The 14,187-nt window shown below is 50.9% G+C and overlaps 1 protein-coding gene and 1 pseudogene across 2 annotated transcripts in view; one reads left to right on the forward strand and one right to left on the reverse strand.

Moving 5' to 3' along the window:
- The window catches only part of LOC308644065 (olfactory receptor 7A10-like), a gene marked incomplete at its 3' end in the record, with an annotated part of 107,564 nt that overhangs the window by 34,428 nt on the left and 58,949 nt on the right, over positions 1-14,187 (reverse strand). The window lies entirely within an intron of this gene.
- Positions 1-14,187, forward strand: part of LOC308643290 (adhesion G protein-coupled receptor E2-like) — a 58,894-nt pseudogene that overhangs the window by 16,947 nt on the left and 27,760 nt on the right. Inside the window, exons 2-4 of the transcript in view lie at positions 3,761-3,814; positions 3,988-4,107; positions 4,648-4,803. The product of the transcript in view is annotated as an adhesion G protein-coupled receptor E2-like (transcript). The remainder of the gene's footprint in view (positions 1-3,760; positions 3,815-3,987; positions 4,108-4,647; positions 4,804-14,187) is intronic.

Genomic DNA, 14,187 nt, shown 5'->3' on the forward strand with positions numbered 1-14,187 from the left:
CCAGGGAGGAGGTGGCAGGATGAAGACCAGCGAAGAGGTGGCAGGATGGAGACCAGGGAGTAGGTGGCAGGATGGAGACCAGGGAGGAGGTGACAGGATGGAGACCACGGAGGATGTGGCAGGATTTAGACCAGGGAGGAGGTGGCAGGATGGAGACCAGGGAGGAGGTGGCAGGATGGAGACCAGGGAGGAGGTGGCAGGATGGAGACCAGGGAGGAGGTGGCAGGATGGAGACCAGGGAGGAGGTGGCAGGATGGAGACCAGGGAGGATGTGGCAGGATGGAGACCAGGGAAGAGGTGACAGAATGGAGACCAGGGAGGAGGTGACAGTATTTAGACCAGGGAGGAGGTGGCAGGATGTAGACCAGGGAGGAGGTGGCAGGATGGAGACCAGGGAGGAGGTGGCAGGATGGAGACCAGCGAGGAGGTGGCAGGATGGAGACCAGGGAGGAGGTGGCAGGATGGAGACCAGGGAGGAGGTGACAGGATAGAGTCCAGGGAAGAGGTGACAGGATGGAGATCAGGGAGGAGGTGGCAGGATGGAGACCAGGGAGGAGGTGACAGTATTTAGACCAGGGAGGAGGTGGCAGGATGTAGACCAGGGAGGAGGTGGCAGGATGGAGACCAGGGAGGAGGTGGCAGGATGGAGACCAGGGAGGTGGTGGCAGGATGGAGACTAGGGAGGAGGTGACAGGATAGAGACCAGGGAAGAGGTGACAGGATGGAGATCAGGGAGGAGGTGGCAGGATGGAGACCAGGGAGGAGGTGACAGTATTTAGACCAGGGAGGAGGTGGCAGGATGTAGACCAGGGAGGAGGTGGCAGGATGGAGACCAGGGAGGAGGTGGCAGGATGGAGACCAGCGAGGAGGTGGCAGGATGGAGACCAGGGAGGAGGTGGCAGGATGGAGACCAGGGAGGAGGTGGCAGGATTTAGACCAGGGAGGATGTGACAGGATGGAGACCAGGGAAGAGGTGACAGGATGGAGATCAGGGAGGAGGTGGCAGGATGGAGACCAGGGAGGAGGTGACAGGATAGAGACCAGGGAAGAGGTGACAGGATGGAGATCAGGGAGGAGGTGGCAGGATGGAGACCAGGGAGAAGGTGACAGGATTTAGACCAGCGAGGAGGTGGCAGGATGTAGACCAGGGAGGAGGTGGCAGGATGGAGACCAGGGAGGAGGTGGCAGGATGGAGACCAGCGAGGAGGTGGCAGGATGGAGACCAGGGAGGAGGTGGCAGGATGGAGACCAGGGAGGAGGTGGCAGGATGGAGACCAGGGAGGAGGTGGCATGATGGAGACCAGGGAAGAGGTGACAGGATTTAGACCAGGGAGGAGGTGGCAGGATGGAGACCAGGGAGGAGGTGGCAGGATGGAGACCAGGGAGGAGGTGGCAGGATGGAGACCAGGGAAGGGGTGGCAGGATGGAGACCAGGGAGGAGGTGGCAGGATGGAGACCATGAGGAGGTGGCAGGACGGAGATCAGGGAGGAGGTGACACGATGGAGACCAGGGAGGAGGTGGCAGGATGGAGACCAGGGAGGAGGTGGCAGGATGGAGACCAGGGAGGAGGTGGCAAGATGGAGACCAGGGAAGATGTGACAGGATGGAGACCAGGGAAGAGGTGGCAGGATGGAGACCAGGGAGGAGGTGACAGGATGGAGACCAGGGAAGAGGTGGCAGGATGGAGACCAGGGAAGACGTGGCAGGATGGAGATCAGGGAGGAGGTGACAGGATGGAGACCAGGGAGGACGTGGCAGGATGGAGACCAGGGAAGAGGTGACAGGATGGAGACCAGGGAGGAGGTGGCAGGATGGAGACCAGGGAGGAGGTGGCAGGATGGAGACCAGGGAGGAGGTGACAGGATGGAGACTAGGGAGGAGGTGACAGGATGGAGACCAGGGAGGAGGTAACAGGATTTAGACCAGGGAGGAGGTGGCAGGATTTAGAACAGGGAGGAGGTGCAGGATGGAGACCAGGGAGGAGGTGACAGGATTTAGACCAGGGAGGAGGTGGCATGATGGAGACCAGGGAGGAGGTGGCAGGATGGAGACCAGGGAGGAGGTGACAGGATGGAGACCAGGGAAGAGGTGGCAGGATGGAGACCAGGGAGGAGGTGGAAGGATGGAGACCAGGGAGGAGGTGCAAGGATGGAGACCAGGGAGGAGGTGACAGGATTTAGACCAGGGAGGAGGTGGCAGGATGGAGACCAGGGAGGAGGTGACAGGATGGAGACCAGGGAAGAGGTGACAGGATGGAAACCAGGGAGGAGGTGGCAGGATGGAGACCAGGGAGGAGGTGACAGGATTTAGACCAGGAAGGAGGTGGCAGGATGGAGACCAGGGAGGAGGTGACAGGATGGAGACCAGGGAAGAGGTGGCAGGATGGAGACCAGGGAAGAGGTGGCAGGTTGGAGACCAGGGAGGAGGTGGCAGGATTTAGACCAGGGAGGAGGTGACAGGATGGAGACCAGGGAGGAGGTGGCAGGATGGAGACCAGGGAAGAGGTGACAGGATTTAGACCAGGGAGGAAGTGGCAGGATGTAGACCAGGGAGGAGGTGGCAGGATGGAGACCAGGGAGGAGGTGGCACGATGGAGACCAGGGAGGAGGTGGCACGATGGAGACCAGGGAGGAGGTGGCAGGATGGAGACCAGGGAGGAGGTGGCAGGATGGCGACCAGGGAGGAGGTTGCAGGATGGAGACCAGGGAGAAGGTGGCAGGATGGAGGCCAGGGAGGAGCTGATGTTCCCTCTCAGGTCCAGAAGCAGTCTAGGCCAGAATTCCGTCCTCCTCCGGGGGCCAGTCTTGTTCTCTTAGGGCCTCCATGGGTTAGATGAGCCCCACACATTCAACGGGGTCTCCTCTGATGAAGGCCTCAAGGCAATGTTTAGAGCCTGAGCAGCTGTCCAGGTAGCTCATTAGATAAATTGACCAAGAAGGAACCACCAATACCCCTAGACTTTATTTTAGGGATTGAGAACCAGACTCTCTTTGACTCCTTGGCTGTCTCTCTGTTGAACAGCAATAGGATCATGTACCTAAGGCCCCGTTGACTGAAAAGGGTTCTCAGGATGTGCCCTGGGAGGGGGCAGCTGCTGAGAGGCAGGAACATCAGGAGGAGGCCCCCAGCCTGAGCCCAGCACCTGCCCACAGCACCTTCCAGTTGGGGGGTAATAGGCACCATGGGGTCCCAGGACAGGCTGTGGGGCTGACAGTGATGGTGGCAGATGTGGCTCTCAGGTGCCCCTGCCACAGCTGCAGGCCAGGTGGCTGGTGTGGTGTGTGTCCCAGGAAGGGGACAGGGCCAGAGCACCTGAGAGACCAGGCAGGGGACCTGAGAGACCAGCTGGCCCTGACCCTCGCTTCCTACCTAAAGGTCAGCGATGGTGGTAAACACCCTGACACACTGGGGTTTGTTTCCATGTGACCCTAGGACGTGGGTGTCATCTTGTCCCCACTCCACAGAAAGGGAAACTGAGGCAGGGCAGTGAGGCAGTCTGCCTGTGCTCCAGGGTCTGAACCAGGGCCACCAGGCTCCAGTCCCCCACCCACAGGCCAGGAGAGCCACGGCTGGAGCCCAGAGCTTGCCAGGCTCAGCCCCCTTCCCATCCCCAGACCCTTTGGGAGGCGCCACCTGGGCTCCCTCTGAGGAGTGGACCAGGTCCGAGCCCAGGAGGGTCCACAGCCCCTGCCCTCCAGTCCATCACCTCCGGCCTCCTCTCTCTGCTAGGCCTGATGACCTGCCCTCTCTGTGTCACAGGGCTGCTGTGTGTCCTGCTGAGTCTCTCCAGAGCCGGAGCCCAGGGCTCTCAGGGTGAGTGTGGGGGAGCTGTGTGTCCACAGCCAGAGCCTGGGAGGGGCCCTGCACCCGCAGCCCAGGGAGGAGAGTCCTGAGCAGGGAGGCTCAGGGCAACTCCCCACCTCCTGGGACCTCCTCTGGGACCACATTGCCCCCTCCCTGCCTCTGACCAGTCTGTGCCCCCACAGCCTGTAACCCCCGGTGCCCTCTCAACTCGGAATGTGTCAACGCCACTGTCTGTCGCTGTAAACCTGGGTTTGCCTCTTCATCTACAGAGATCTTCACTGACCCCCTGGAGATCTGTGAAGGTAAAGAGGATGGGGGAGGGGCCAGGGCACATCAGAGTGTGCGGGTGCCCAGTGCCAGTGGGGTCATGGGTAAGGGTCAAGGGCTGAGCCTTTGACCTCAAGGCCATCATCAAAGACAGAAAAGAGAAATGAAAGAGTAAGATGGCAGAGAGACCAGGGAATTGCATGGCTTCCTGCACAGAGAGGACCTGGGTTCCAGGAGTTGGTCTCAGCCTGCCCTTATGTCTGTGGAAGGTGACACTGAGCTTATAGCCCACACGCTACCTTGGCATTGTCCCCTGGGGACAATGTCCAATTGTCCAATTGCCCCCTTTGGTCAATTGTCTTAACTGGGGTTGTTAGAGGACTGTGTTGAGCAGATCAGACTGTGTGGACTTCAGGAATGGCTTGCCCCAGCATAGCCTCAGCAGTGCATCCCAGGATTCTGTCCAAAAGATAGTAACTCAACATCAGACCCCATGCTGGAGGGTCAGGTAGGGGACAGGAGTCTCTTCCCTAAGAGACCACACACCTTTTGGAGGTGACCCTATTATGTTGTAGATATCAACGAATGTTTGTTGCCCCGGAAAGTGTCCTGTGGATATTTTGCTGACTGCCACAATGTGCAGGGGAGCTACTACTGCACGTGCTTCCCAGGATTTGAGCTTCTTTCTGGGGCAAAAACATTCACTAATGCGAGTGAGAACACATGTCAAGGTAAGGCCCACCCGTCACCTTCCCCCGCCACATGCAGTTCAGGGAACCAGAGCTGATCTGGGGACAAAGCCCAGTTATAGCCTCAGCGCCTGGACTGTGAGATGGGGCAGCTGTGCATGCACCCGTCACCAGCGTGAGAGGCACGGGAGGGTCAGGACACTCTAGGACCAGCTGCTTGGCCCCATTCTGATAGCTCTGCTTGTGACGATGGCCAGGGTGCTTATCAGGAAACCCTGTGGACATGTGAGATGTCACAACATCATTGTTGTTTTCTGTTTTAAAAAAAATGCCAGGCTCCAGTAGCCTGTGCCTGTGGTCTCAGTTTGTTGGGAGGCTGAAGCAGGAGGATCACTAGAGCCCAGGAGTCCAACCCAGCCTGGGAAACAGAGAGACCCCATCCCTAGCAGGGAAAAGTGAGAGAGAGAGAAAAAAAAGAAAAAGAAAACCACAGGAAGGAGCCCCTATCTTCTAAAGCTACAAACAAAGGCAGAGGCTGGGGTGCAGCTCCCATGGAGAGGCCTTGCCTGGCATGAGCAGGGCCCTGGGCTCCATCCCCAGCACTGCAGAAAATCAAAACCAAACCAGAGGTAGCTTTGCTCTTGGTTTACTGTGTGATTTCAGTCAAGTCACCTCACCTCTCTGAGCTTCAGTGTGTCCATCTGCAAAAGGGGAGTCCTGGACTGGGGCGTTGCTCAGTGGTAGAGCACTTGTCTAGCAGGTGTGAGTCCTTGGGTGTGTCCCCAGCTCCAGGGGAAGAAAGGGGGAGAGGGGAGAGTCATAAGGAGGGAAATGAGATCCAAAGGCACTGAGCAGGATCCGGCTCCCAGAAAGTGCTGTTAGCAATGGCTTCTGAGCTGAACAGGGCCTGGGCCAGGAGTTGTGCTCATCTGCCCTTAAGTCTGGAGGGGAGAGGAGCTTCCAGCCCACACCCACCTCAGCATTGTCCCCTGGTCCAGATCCAGGGGTGTCAGCCAGAGGACTGGGACAGAGCTATCCTGTGACACACAGGGGCCAAGGCCCTGGCTGACACAGGTGGTGCCCACTCCAGGCCACTGTCCCACCAGCACAGAGAGGGAGGTGGTGTGGAGGCCAAGGTCAGAGGCAGGGGTCAGCTCCCTGGGTCCGAAGCCTGGACTGGCCACCCGAGAGCAGCATGGGATCAGCAAAACCACCTCCTCTCTTGGAGCCCTCCTTGTACCTGCCCCCAGGAGCCTGGAGCCCAGAGATCCCATGAGGTGGGGGCTCTCAGTGGCTCATTACTGGGGAACCCAGGGAGCTGGGGGGGGAGGCTGAGCCCAGGATGTGGGGAAATGTGGGAGTTGGTGGAAGGTCCCCTGGGGTGCTGCTGCACCTCATTCCCAGCTGTCCCCACGTGACCCCACCCCACCTCGTCCCCTCCACCTATGGCACACCTCTGCAGCCATTGCTACCAGCTGGGAACAGGGGAGGGGACTGTGATCGCCCCATGGGGGCTGGACAGGGGCCTTAGGGAGCGTCAGCCCTGTCCTGGCCCGTCCTGCTGTGGATCCACACAGCCCGGATGAGGGGTCCCAGCAGGGCATCCTCAGGTGCCAAAATGGGTCCAGGAGACCAGAAGCCCTCCCTGCCTCATCCTGACCCAGGAATCCTCTGGGCTCCGGGAACCTTTGGCCCCTTTCTGGGACACCCAGGGCCGTCTGCCATGAGCTGTCACTCACTCCTGTCTGCGGTTCTCTGAGGCTGCTGTGTTGGCCATTCACCTCAGGCCTCTGTCCTGTGGGTCCCTGTGGCACTCAAAGGGGACCTGCTTCCTGAGCATGTCCCCTCACGTTTAGAGACCAGGAGAGATAAGACGCCAGGAAACACCCCGGGCCTCAGCTGGGAGCTGCTTCCAGAAGCTTCCTCATTTCCTATCTGTGGCCATCTCTGATAAGGGGGAACCTCCTCCAGGGGAGGGGACAGCAAGACTCCCCGGAGACAAGCGGGGCACCTTGGGAAGGCCTGTCAGTGTCCACCCACAGTTCTGAGTGCCACACTAGCAGCTGGGGGATTCCTGGGGACGATGGAGGGTGCATTTGTGCCACTGTGAGGAAAGGCAGGTGGGACCTGCTGGGGCCTGGGCACCTGGGGCTTTTGGTTTTCTAGTTGTTTGTTTTGGTCCTGGGGACCTAACCTGGGGCCTTACCACTGACCACATCCCCCACCTCCTGAGTCACTGGGATTACGGGCCTGTGCCACCTCACCTGCTTGAGCACCTCGCTTTCGTTCTTCTTGTTGCTGCTCAGTGGTAGGGTTTTAGAAATTTTAATAAAACCTGCATACAATAAAACTTACCATTTTAACCACGTTCCAGTACACTAGTTCTGTGGCCCTGAGCACATTCCTGTTACACAGGCATCTCAGTCATCCTTCTCCAGGAATATATTCCTGGTTTTTTTTTTCTGTATTTATTTAATTGACAAATAAAAATGTTGTACATATTGATCAGGTACAGGATATTTTGAAACATGCATGCACACTGGGATGGCTAAATGGAGCTGATTAGCATATGCAATGCCTCAGGTGCAGATTTTTGTGGTAAGAACACTTCAAATCTCATCCCTTAGTGATTTTCAAGGATATAGAACATTGGCCAGACCCAGTGGTGCACACCTGGGATCCAGCAGCTCAGGAGGCTGAGACAGGAGGATCTTAAGTTCAAAGCCAGCCTCGGCACTTAGCAAGCAAGGCCCTAAGCAATTTGGTGAAACCCTGCCTCAAAGTAAAAATTAAAAGGGCTGGGGATGCGGCTCAGTAGTAGAGTACACTGGATTCAATCCCTGGTACCAAAAATAAATAAATATGAACAATAGATCTCTTGAACTTAGCTCCTCCTACCTGAAGTTTTGTGCCTTGGATACACATCTCTCCAACCCCCTCCTGTTCCCCTGACCCCTGGGAAACACCATGCTACCCTCCCCTTCCAGAAGTTTGACTGTTCAGGTCCCACGTGGAGGTGACACCATGTGGTATTTCTCCTTGTGTGTCTGGCTTATTTCACTTAACATATGTGCCGCGTCTGGCAAAATGGACCGAGTCCGGCGGGAGACGTCGGGATTAAAAGAGTTCACAGGACACCAAGGTTCTTCATCCAGGGGGAGACTGACTTTATTATCTCAGCTCATCCTTATATATTTCTTGCAGATAGAATGGAAAGTTACTGGTAGGCGAGAGCAAGGACGGAGGGGGACAAGTGGTTCTTGTCGACTCATACTAAGCCTTCAACCAGGAACTTTATCAGACCCAAGCAGGTCAGGACGTTCCCACATGACTGTTATAGGCTGAATATGAAAACAGAAACCACAAATCTTTCAAGGCCTTGGGAGCTGGCCTCTTTGGTGTGCACACAAGAAACCAGGGCCGGTACCAAGCCCCGGGGGCCAGGGGGAATCCGAGCCAGTAGTTTCCCCTCTTTTGTTTGTTGCACGTCAAAGGGAATCAAGTAGCCCCTGTCTTAGGTCGTTCACTGCCCTTACAGTGCTTACCCGTCTCTGGGGAGGCCCCATTCCCCTGTCTTAGGTTGCAGTGTAAGCCTGAAAGTTGCCCGTCTCTGGGTACTACAAGATCAGCTCATTGTTGCCAAGGCATTAAGTGGTAGCGATCCAGCCAGTCATTATTAGGTCTTTAATCAGTTCCGGTTCGACAAGGCATAGAGTCAGAGGAGAGGAATAATAAGGAAGAAAAAGGGGGCAAAAGGAGAAAGGCATGAAGCAGGGATCATTGTAGAAAAATCATCTTCGAATTGGTCGGAGACAAACTTCAGCAAGATCATCCTTGGTTTGTAGGCGTTGATAATGGACCTGTATTGGCTTAGAAGTCAGAATGTTAATTTGGTCTTTAATAAATTGTGTCAATCTCTTGACAAGGCAGGGGCCTACAGCAACTATAAGGAGGAGACTGAAAAGCGGTCCCATTACAGTGGATATCAAAGGGGTTAGCCATGGGGTGTTTTTAAACCACTGTTCAAACCATCCTTGTTGTGTTTTAAACTCCTTTTGTCTTTTAGCCAATCTTTCCGTGACCTTTTCCATAGTTTTACGGACTACCCCAGTGTAATCTGCATAAAAACAACACTGTACCTTTAAAGCTATACATAGTCCTCCTTCCCTTAGGAACAATAAATCTAGTCCCCTCCTATTTTGTAACACAACTTCTGAGAGGGAGGTGAGGGACTTTTCCAAGGCGCTAATTGACTTGGCCATGGCTGTTAAATCCTCATTCATAGCCATTTGTAGATTTAATAATTGACCTCCCTGGACATAGGCGGCTGTCCCGGTTTCTATTCCAGTTGCTATTCCGCCTATGCCCAATAGGAGGGCAATTGTCATTGTTATGGGTTCTCTGGGGAGCCGAGTATGTCCCTCAAGGTGTCCCAGGACATAGTCTGATCCATGATAAGATATCCTCGGCCATAATTGTATCAGCACATAGAAATCAGTAATTGTATTTAAGACTGCCATGGAAACACAGGGAGTTAACCCAGTATTGCAAGCAAAATAGGACCCTTTGGGACCCCACAAATAATCAGATTGGGATTGATTTATTGGTCGGGTGATGTTGCAGAAATGTTGGCGTGAAAGCGGCACCTTTCCCAAGCAAACCCCTTGTCCCATGACCTCCGTGATAGTTAACTTATAGCTGGGCAGAGAATAACATTTAGGATCTGCAGTGGTATTAGAGGATAAATTAGACAGTATCGCTACCCCTTCATAATAGGGCGGCCTGGAGGTCAAGCATAGCCAGCAATCTTGGGTCCTGTTAGGATTGGTGGCATTGAGAGCGAAAAAAGCTCCTCGGACCAAATTAAGAAGACGATCTCCAGTTCCAGGGTGTATGGGCTCAGGGGTATAATCAAAGGTTTGATAGCCCATAGTTATTGTTTGACCGCTGGGGGAAGGTTTTAATGTCGGGGCTATGGGCTGCTTGGGTCCAGATGGGGCCTTTTGGTCTCCGAGCACCTGATTAGGTCCTATTAGACTTCCAGTAGGCTGTTCTATGGTCAATTTGAGCCGAAAAAGCAGGCCAGGATTGTACTGTCCGGGGGTGTAAATATGCAGCCCCCAGAGATATCCTTGAGTCCAATCTGGTTGCTGTTTTCCATTGGAAGTAAACTGAATAGTAATATTTGATCCTCCCTCTATTGTTTGCCAGAAGTGGGCATAGTCATTCCTGGGTGAATTCTTAAGCCAATGCCCATTACTAGAGGTTTCACATCCCCACGAGGCACAATAATAGGCCTCAGGTCCTCCACACTTCCAAGTACGTTGTCGTCCCGGGCATAAATACCATGATCAGAACCGACAAGGGGGGTAGGAATCCTCCTTGGTTTTTCCTGTATCTGGCCAAGAATCTTGGACGAGGTGGCATAGGTCAAAAGTAATATTCAGCCACCATCCTGGTGAGGGATAATGTCCGGTACCTTGGGCCAAAACTGCAATTTTTCCCATTTCCACATTTTGTATAGTCCATTTTAGATTCCTAAGAATATGGGGACTTGTTTGAAGATTTGTGCCTACTGGGAGTAGTCCACCTGCATTACCTGCATCTCTTGTAAGGCTGTTTCTATTAACCTGAGTGCCTTCAAGGCTTTTGGAGTAGGTTTTCACAGGGAGGTGGGTGAGGGGTCTCCTCTCAAAAGGTCATACAGGGGTTTAAGTTAGTAGTTCAATATACTTAATATTTAATCAACAATGTGAATTTATTTACCAAAATTAATCTTTATCTTAAACAGTAAGAATTATTAGGCAATAAGGATCTTTCTTTAAAGAAGTAAACTTACATTTTAATAGGTGTTTATCATATCAAAATATGGACAAAATTTTTGCTCACATTAGTATAGTTAAATTAGGAAAATAACCTGAAATACCCTTAAATTAATTATAGTCAGTTTAGTATATATAAATCTCTTTTTTAATTGTTCTAACTTTTTACATCATCTGTTTAGATACCAATATAAAAATCTTTCTCTCCCTTTTTTTTTTTTAGGAAAATGAATATAAAGACCTTGTTTTACCCAAAGATGATTTCTTTCTTCTTTTTGGGATCCATGTGTGCTTTTTCTTTGTTGAAGCATCTTTTTCTTAAAAAAAATATACTTTGGAACAATTTCTGAAAACCTTAGAATCTATAAACAAATTATTATACTTTGATAAGAAATATCAATGAAAATATAGTTAAAACCCTTAGATATTTTGTAGAAATAATTATAATAATTTATCATCTTATAAGTTTAAACAGTAACCTTGAGAATTAGAAACTACTTGATTGTATTTTCACTTAAAAGCAAATTTATAGTAAACACATTTATCTCAAATATCTGTAACTGAAAAGGCAGAGTATCTGATAAATGTAGATATAAAACATAAATTATGGGTTTCCTGTTGAAGAAAAACAATTAGGCAAATATATATTAACTAATCAATTAGGCATGTGCTAATTAATTTATAGATTAACGAATATAGGTTATCTAAATATATAAAAAATATATATATTAAGAATAAGAGCATAACTTATAATTGTATTAACTTTATGTAACCACGTGGCCTTAAAATATTTGGATCCATTTTAATTTATTTTTAACTAGGAGCGCACTCTTTTATGTGATGTCACTTGATGTAACTGAAATAAGATCCTTGAGTATACATTTTTATTTTTATAGTTAGCAATGAAAATAAGGATTTTTTGGTCATCACAGGAACTTTGCCGGCTTGTTCCTGTGGCGAGCAAATGCATCCTCATAACCTCCAAAATTAAAAGTAAAATATAAAGAAGCATATTTGATATCTCTCATCAATAGAACATTATTTAGTAACACAACTATAAAGAAAAAGTCAGGTTATTTAACTTAGACCTAGCTTAAATTTAGGACTGTAACATAGAGACCTGTAGAATTAAATTTTGTCTGAAAAAGATATCTTTCGTTAGCATTTACAGGTAGGCATCTTTTAAAAATACAGGCTCTGAGCAGCTCCGGTAGAAATCTGAAACACAGCAGTACAGGTTAGTGGCTGGAAGGCGGGACTAGAAGTCCTGTCTGAGTGACTGTGGAAGAACCAATCAGTAGCCCCCAAAAGTGTGGAAGGTGGGACCAGGAAGCCGCTCTTCCGGCCAGGCAGTCCATGGTTACCATGGTGATGCAAACAACATGGAGTCTGCTGCCCATTTTTGGGGCAAAAGTTCCCCAAGTTTTCCTAACCGATTGTATTTTGTTTGATTTTGTCTGCATTTTTCCCCGCCTGGCCAAGATCTTACTGCGGTAGCAGCTTGTTTTGTCTCTGGACCGCCCCGTACTCTCTGGCTTCCGGGGCCCGGGGTGGGCCCCTGTTCCCATTTCCCGGCTGCAGTGGGTGTCCCTGAGCATCAAACTTGGAACTACACTCGCTGTTCCAATGATTCCCCTTGCCACATCGGGGACAGGGGCCAGGCGTGCCTTCCCGACCCCGTCTATCCCCCTCGGGACAATTTCATTTAATATGTCCCTCTTTCCCACATTGGAAGCAGCCTTTGGGTCGGGCTCCTTTACCATTAAACCCTGACAATCCCGTTTTGAGGGCAGCGGCCAAAATCTGTCCGGTAATATGAGCTCCATCAATATCCTTACAAGCTCGAATCATGTCATCAACACTCTTTGCTCTGGTAGATTTAATGGCATTTTGGAAATAGGAATTTGCATTTTCAAGAGCCAATTGCTTAATGACCGGCATAACTTGTTCCAAGTTAGGGAATATTTTTCCTGTTATCTGTATCAATCGGGCTATGAAGTCAGAATAAGGCTCAGAGGGTCCTTGAGCAATTTTTGAAATTTTTGTTTCAGCATTTGAAATAGGTAGAGCCTTCCAAGCCTGAACGGCTGCTGCAGCTATCTGAGCATAGACCCCAGGATCATAATTAATTTGCTGATTTATGATAGCATATTGTCCCGAGCCTGTTAACATTTTAAGGTTACGCTGTGGAAAGCCGGCGTCCTGATTGACTCGGGCTAGCTTGCGACACCTCTCTTGATTTTCACTTTCCCACAACAAAAAATCCCCTCCGGACAACACAGCCCTGCAAAGCTGTAGCCAGTCACTAGGTGTCAGCTGATTGGCAGAGAAAGACTTGAAGAGAGTCAATGTAAAGGGGGCATGGGGTCTATAATTAGTAACTGCCTCCTTTAGTTGTTTAATATCCTTAAAGGCTAAAGAAACATACACTCTGGCCGGCTGTCCATAGGCATCCAGGTTTTCAATTACTGGAAAAGTTTGGGCTATCTTAGGCTGCCACTGAACACCCCCCCCCCCGCCTTCTGGGGTTGTCCTCGTCCCAATCGGGGTTATAAGGAGGGAGCACAACAGCGATCGGGGCCGTAGGTGCTTTAAATCTTGACTTCTTCATTCGACCCTCCAGTTCCTCCTCCTGCCAGCTGTTACCATGGAGCCCAGTTGGTAACTCCCTTATCTTAGAAATGTACTTAGCACTGTGAAGCCCAGCTCAAGGCCAGAGGCCTTGTTTACATATTTTTGTGAAAAACTAGTAAGGGAGTGTCTAGCGCCTGGAGTGCTGATCTTTTCAGACAGTAGCCAAATAAAACAGGGTAACATGAAAATAGGAAATTTATCTACATTGAACCTTTTTGTAGAGATTCTTTTGCTGAAAATCCTAAAATAAGCCATGGTGAATATTTTGGAGAAGGTCAGTTAAGACTTTTCTGTGGGCCTATTAGGGAGGGGGAAGATGAGAAGGCAGGGTTGAGAGCAGCTAGGGTGGATCTAGAAGGAGATATGAAAGAATAATGGGAAAGGGGTAAGGACTCTGCCATTTGCTCTTCCTGGACCTGGCTAAGGACTTGTTCACATTCTGTAAGCTGTTCCTTAATCTTTATTTTATCTATTAACAAAGCATCTTTAACCAGTCTCCATAAAGAGAAAGTGGCGATTGGGATACTTTCCGGACCTTGATCCCTCAACAATCTTTGTAAATCACATCTGACCTGATCCCAATCATTGTTATTAAGAAATCCCCCTGTCAGAAACCAAGGACATGCCTGGGCAATAACTTCAACGAATTCTGTTGCAGTTTTTGTTTTTATTCCTGTTCCTTGTGTGTTCAACAGCTCTCTGAGTTCGTTGGCCAGACGAACTTTAGCTGCTGAGTTACCCATGGTGCGCACCCCTTTTCCCCTTCTCTTATGGAAGGTCTCTTTTCCCCTTCTCTTATGGAAGGTCTCCAATTCTCCCCCTTCTCTTATGGAAGGTGAGTCCTGTCCGCTTACCTCCGCTTTCCGATCTCGGTGGCGACCTCCACTTGCCGCGTCCGGCAAAATGGACCGAGTCCGGCGGGAGACGTCGGGATTAAAAGAGTTCACAGGACACCAAGGTTCTTCATCCA

This window comes from Spermophilus citellus, assembly GCF_964194105.1.
Source record: "Spermophilus citellus genome assembly, chromosome: 3".
In the NCBI taxonomy this organism is placed as follows: Eukaryota; Metazoa; Chordata; class Mammalia; order Rodentia; family Sciuridae; genus Spermophilus; species Spermophilus citellus.